We start from the raw sequence: 6,336 nt of genomic DNA, 5'->3' as shown, positions 1-6,336 counted from the left end.
AGGAGAGGTATTATTTGGCTCTTAAATGTCACCCAGGGACTCATGTGTTGAAAGTTTGTTCTCCAGGTTATGGTGTTATTGGGAAGTAGTGAAACCTCTAGGGGGCGGGGTCTAGTGGAAGGAAGGTAAGCCATTGGGGGAGCGTCCTTACGGAGGGTTTTGAGGCTGCAGCCTCTCCTCTTTCTCTCTTTGCTTCCTGGCTGTGGTCCAAGCAGCTTTGTCTGCCACATGTCCCCCCCCCCCCATTGTCTGCCTTGATACAAGCAACATGGCCAAGCAGCTGTGGATTCAGCCCGCTGGAACAGTGAATCAGAGTAATTCTTTCCTCCTTAAAATTTGATCTTGAGCATTTTGTTAAAGTAGCAGCTGAGACTAGGCACTCACTGAGTGTCACACACTCTCTACAGATTCCATATTCAATAGTGGAAAAAAAAAAAAAGAGGGTCCCTGTACTCCTGAAGCTTGTCGTCCTGCTGGGGGAAACAAGATTGTTCGAATAATCACACAAATGAATATAAATGTGCTTCCACAGAAGGGCATAACATTAAGAAAGGTGAAAAGGAGGTTTAACCTGATAGGAGGTGGGGAAATATAGCCCATGGTGGTGGCAGCTGAGCTAGACACTAAAGCAGGTGATTAGTAACTAGCAGAAAGAGGAGAAAACATATTCTAAGCAGGAAGTAGCCTTGGCAGTGAGGGATGGCCAAGTTCACTACGGCCAAGGGGGAGAAAGCCCGAGCTCCCCCAGATGTGCTGGGAGCTAAGAAAGGTTGGGATATGCAAAGCCTGGAGGCCTGAAAGAGATTTATCTTTTACCCAAGGGCAATGCGAAGACAAATGTGCTTGAAGAAAAAGGCTTCCCTTCTAATGGTAGTCCTTGAGGCCAGGACTATGGCTCCATATTCCTGGACCTGTGGTAAGTATCATTCATAATACCTTGCGATACAGAGTTAAAAGGTAAGGCAAAACAACTTGTGAATGGTGACAAACATTAAAAAGCAGAAGTTGACCCAGATATCCACAGTCCACCTTATCCCTTCTGACTAAACCTAGTCTAAAAAAAAAAACAAAAAACAAAAAACAAAAAACATCTACTTAGTCTAAGTTGTTTTTTAGAATTTGTACCACAGCAAAATATCCAAAGTATGAATTTTACCATTTTTATGTTCTATAAGTGAACAGTTTGGCAGTGTTGAGTACTCTGTGGATTTCCTTGGCATGACTGTGGCCATCTTGAGCTCTAGCCACCATGATTGTCCCAGAGTAATCCTAGTCAATTTTTACTTCATAGTGTCCCAGAATTCTACAAATAGACAAAACTCAGTAAGTGCCCCAAAAAACTCAGTAAGTGCCCTCAAAAACTGTACAGTGCACAACCCTAAATCTCTCTGCCTCTCTTTATTAAGTCTCATGGCGCCGTGAAGCCAGCTCTCAAATACGAGATTCTGCTTGGCCCAGAGCAAGTGCTTCATGGCACAACCGCCACACTAACCATCTCCAAGGCTTCCATATCCCAACCTGAAATTCTGTTCCCAATGAACAGTAACTCCCCACTTTCTTCTTCCCCCAGCTCCTAGTAACAGTTATTCTGTTTCAGCCTCTGTACTTGCATATTTTAGGTATCGCTTATGAGAGAAATCATTTCATATCTGTCCCTTTGTGCCTGAGTGGCTTCACTTAGCATAAAGGTTTTTTTTGTTTTTGTTTTTAAAAATATTTTTTTTTTTAATTTTATTTGTGTGTGTGTGTGTGTGTGTGTGTGTGTGTGTGTGTGTGGCCAGCTCAGCCCACCAGGGGGCGGGGCTGGCTGGCATGTGGTGCTGGGGGATTGAACCGCGGTCCCTGTGCTTTTTGCTAAGCTTGTTCTAAGTAGGTGCTTTAGACCATTGAGCCATCTCACCAGCCCCAGCATAAAGTTTTCAAAGTTTACCATATTGTATAATGTATACTAACTGGTTTCCTCTTCAAGGCTGAATAACACTCCTTTTCATGTACAGTGGTACTGGGCCAAATTTTCCTGTATGGTCAACATTTAGCCTAACATTCAGCCATTGAATTTGACTCGGTTCTTGCCCAAATTGTAGAAAAAATGAAATTCATGAACCAAGGTACCACTGTACTGTATTTTGTCTATCCATTCATGTGCTGATGATATTCAGTCTGGTCAAGTCCCAACATTTTAATTCTTTGGGTTATATACCTAGACGTAAAATTGTTGAATCATTTGGTAGTTGTGTGCTTCTGTTTGTGAGGTACACAATGGCTGGACCACTTTATGGGCTACTGTCACCATAGCCCATGATTACCTGTGTCATCCCTTGGAACCAAAGCTATCAATGTTTGGTATGACTGCCAGGCAAAGTGGTGACTACACGGCCAAGGGCTCAGCATGGCTTTCTTAAGACAGCATCTTGTTGTATAATTCAGGTTGGTCTTGAACTCACTATGTAGTTCATTCTGGCCTTGAACTCACAGCAATCCTGCCTCAGCACCACCAGTACTAGGATTAGAGGCGTGCGACACCAGACCTTGCTTGGCTAAGGTCTGAGTGTGTCCCCCTAGGGTTCATGCACTGAAAGCCCAAGGCTGATGCAAGAAGGCAGATCGTGGGGTCGCTCAGAAGGAATTAAAGTTCTTGTGTGACCTCAGATCCTGTGAGAGTGGGTTGCTTTAAAGAGCAACTGAGCTGCCTCACTCTGGTTTTCTCATGTGCCGTGAGATCTCTCCTTCTCACACATGCTCCGGCCTTGATGCTATCTACAGTGAGTCCTCACCAGAGACTAAACAAAATGGGATACTGATCATGGACTTTCAGCCTCCAAAACAGAGAGGGGACAATATGGTGGGCCTCCAGGCACAGCGTAGGAAGCTTTCACTCTCCAGTGTGCCCTCCATCAAGCCCCGAGTGCCCACAGGACAGTCACTGCCCTGGGACTTCGATAGAGATTTGTGGCTCTGTAGTGTGGTATCAGTGATTCACCACAGGAAGGGAGGAGCAAGGGGAATATTACTAACCCTGAAAGAATAAGGACTTTAGAACAACAGGCAGAGCATCTGCCTTGCCTAGGCTCGCTTGCATATGCTTGTTGGGAAGCGAGGTGAGGTTAAACAGGCTGCTCCAGGAAGCTAGGACCTTTGCTCCTGGGGCCATTCACATTTGAGGAGAGTGGGGCCAACACCCAGTGACACAGGGATGTCATCGCTGGCCTGGGAGCTCACACATGTTGGGATTCCTCTGCAGACCTGTGGGTGACAGAGAGTGCGTGGTGCTGGGGCATGTGAGAGGTGAGTGTTTTTAGACTCTTCTTAATCCGGGGTCTCCAGGGTGGTAACACCAGGGTTCCGCCTGGAAGGGAGGCAAATAGGTGGTTCCAGGAAGGTGTCCTTGATATTCTAGAGCAGAGGGAAAGACTAATGGGAGCCAAAGGCTCATGGTTAAGAGACTTTGTGATTCTGAGAGGACCGGTTCTGCCACACAGTTAACTTTAGAACGACAAAGAAGTAGTTGGTTCAGTAAAAAGGTGAACTTTGTGGATGTATCTATTGTTATGTGTACCAGTCCTTCAGAGAAACAGAACCCAGAGAAGGGGCAGGCACATATTCTGCAAAGGAGGAAATTGGTCATCCCAGCCTCGCGGTGCGAGGCCGCAGGCTGAGACCTGACAGAACCCAGGTGCAGTCGTGGTCTGAAGCCCACGGGCGGGGGAGGGGGGACCTGATGGCGGGCGCAGAGGACGTCTCAGGGCGGCTGCTGCAGCATTCCTTCTTGCTGAGGGAGGCTGGGAGTTTTGTCTCTCTCAGGTGCTTTCTTTCAACTGATTAGATGAGGTCTGCCTACATCAGAGGGCAGATTGCTTCACCCAGCATTCACCAATCTGCATATTAATCTCATCTCAAAACACCTTCTAAATTGACATGAAAGTAAACATCATGTTGTCTCATGGGCATCCACCCTGACTCGTGGATCAGCTGGTCCGGGAGGGCCTCGGAAGGAATGGCTCCTCTGCCCTATGCAGCCCTCTCCTCCATCCGGCGGGCTTGCATGGCCTTACCTGCTAGTCAGCTGGAAAGGGCTCCCAGGAAGCAAGCAGATACACAAGGGCGCTTGAGGCCCTGGCACCAACAGTTGTCCCACCACTCCTGCAGTACTCTGCAGGCCAAAGTGGGCCAGGGCTGGCCAGGAACCAAACAGTAGAGAAATAATTCTGTCTCTTGATGTGCAGAGCTGCAAAGTCCTACACCGAAGTTGTACCACCAAGAAGGGAAAAGTCTAGCCATTGCTGCAAAGCATCCCCAGTGGAGGCAGCGCCTGATGGATGAGCAGCTGAAAAGCCCACTGTTGCCCCCACAGGGAGCGTCTCGGGCCAGGTGTTTTAAGCACACCTGAACATCAGGCAGACTGGGCCTGACTCAGGCCATGCCCCTACATACCTCCAGGTGCCTTTGAGCCACTCATGAGGTCCCTCAGACAGGCTCTCTTGTGTGCACACAGCATGAAGCAGGATGTGGTACAGACCTCGGCTCAGAACCATAGCTGATGTATTTAGCCTCTTTAAAGTTCAGTTCCACATCTTGCAATGGAATTGTGGCAGTCCTCCCGCACAGGCTGCGGCAAGCACTAAATGAATCAGATATAGAAAGTGCCCAGCACAGAGTGTGTGGTCCTCAAGACACAGCAGTGCCCTGCCTCCCTCTCTGCTGTAAGGGGCCACAGCAAAGGGCACTTTAGAACATTCGAGAATGCCTGAGAGTTTTCAGCCAAACCAATTATTAAAGGATGGAAAGGGAGAGAAACACACATGGGGGCTTTCAGTCACTGAAATTGTCTGGGATAGAAGGGCAGCTAGAGAGTTGTGTCACCCACTTGCCCTTTGTGCCCTAAGCTTTCATTACAGCAGTTCTGCAGTAGTCTAAGCCAGATGCCACCATACTGTTCTTATCTGCAGGCATAATTTAAAAGTTTTTTTGTTCTAGAATAGAGAGCATTTAAAATTACTAAAGGAAAGAGAAATGGAAATAGAATAAAAGACTCCTGCTTCTTACAAACAGAGAAAATGTTAGAAATGAAACTACACCAGAAACTAGCCCCAGGTAAAAACACAAGTCTTTCCTACTGAGCTTATACTAGAAGTTAGATTTTAACCTACCCTGTGTGTTCAATTACATGAAAAATTCACATAGCCTAAAATCAATTATACATGGTTATGAGATTTCTCCTAAGAAAGTAGCTCTTCATTAATAGTCCTAATCTTCCCCCACTTCATACTCATAAGCCATTGTAAAATCCACTTATATTTCTGGCTTCAGAAATTAAATTGTAGGTATGAACCAAAGTATACATTAAATTAGGGATTATTGTTTATGGCACTCTATGTGAGCCAGGTGATGTTGGGTGGTTTTAATTAAGAATTTGTTTTCAATAACAACATGAGCAAATGAATAATATTAAGTCAACACTGAAACAGTTACAATCGAGCATATCTGAGATACACGGTTGTATTATAGGCTGGATGTGCAGAGTTCATTTGTGAATTAGAAAAACATGTCTTTGGAGCAATCAGAAGCATGGGGTATGGAACTCTTGCAAGCCCCAAGAGATGATTGCTAGGGGTTTCAAATATCCTGTTGTATTTTTTTTTCTAATTAGAAAAAGAACAAGGACACTAAGGAATTCAGAGTCTTAAACATAAAATTTTCTGAATGTTGGCTTTGGGACAGAATCTCCTAGGCTATATTGATTCGATGCCCAGTGCTTTCACCTGCCAGCGCTGGCGTTTACTGACACCCACTTTGTGCCATACACATAGAGCATTTTATTCTGAATGCCTAAGAGATGAGCAATCTCACTATTTGCTGATGAGGAGACACTGAGAGAAATGAACCAGCCTGCCCAAGAGTGCGTGCTTACATTATGACGGAGCTGGTATTTCAAACCCAGGAGACCGGACTGCAAAACATATGCTGCTAACAAGGAGCCAGCACTGTCTGTCCATCTTCCTACCTCCATGGTGCCTGATGATGTAGGCTTCGGCTGTCACAAAATATAAACATAAGCATTCAGAAAACAAAACATGATAGTAATCTTCCCAAAATATGGTGAGATAGTATGTGCTTATTTATTTTGAGTCACTGGTCTTTGCTCTGTGGACCAGGCCAGCCTTGAACTCCTAGGTTCAAGCCATCTTTCCTCCTCAGCTCCTGAGTAGCTGGGACTACAGGCATGTCAGCTTATCCAGGCAGTTTTTATTTTTTTTATTTATTTTTTTTCAAAGTTTTATTGATAAACAGATAGCAATGAGACAGTTTCAAATCAAATCGAAAGTACAGTTTCAACAA

This window comes from Octodon degus, unplaced genomic scaffold (assembly GCF_000260255.1).
Source record: "Octodon degus isolate 3935 unplaced genomic scaffold, OctDeg1.0 scaffold00065, whole genome shotgun sequence".
NCBI classification, from domain to species: Eukaryota; Metazoa; Chordata; class Mammalia; order Rodentia; family Octodontidae; genus Octodon; species Octodon degus.
Note: the sequence above shows the minus strand (reverse complement) of the source record.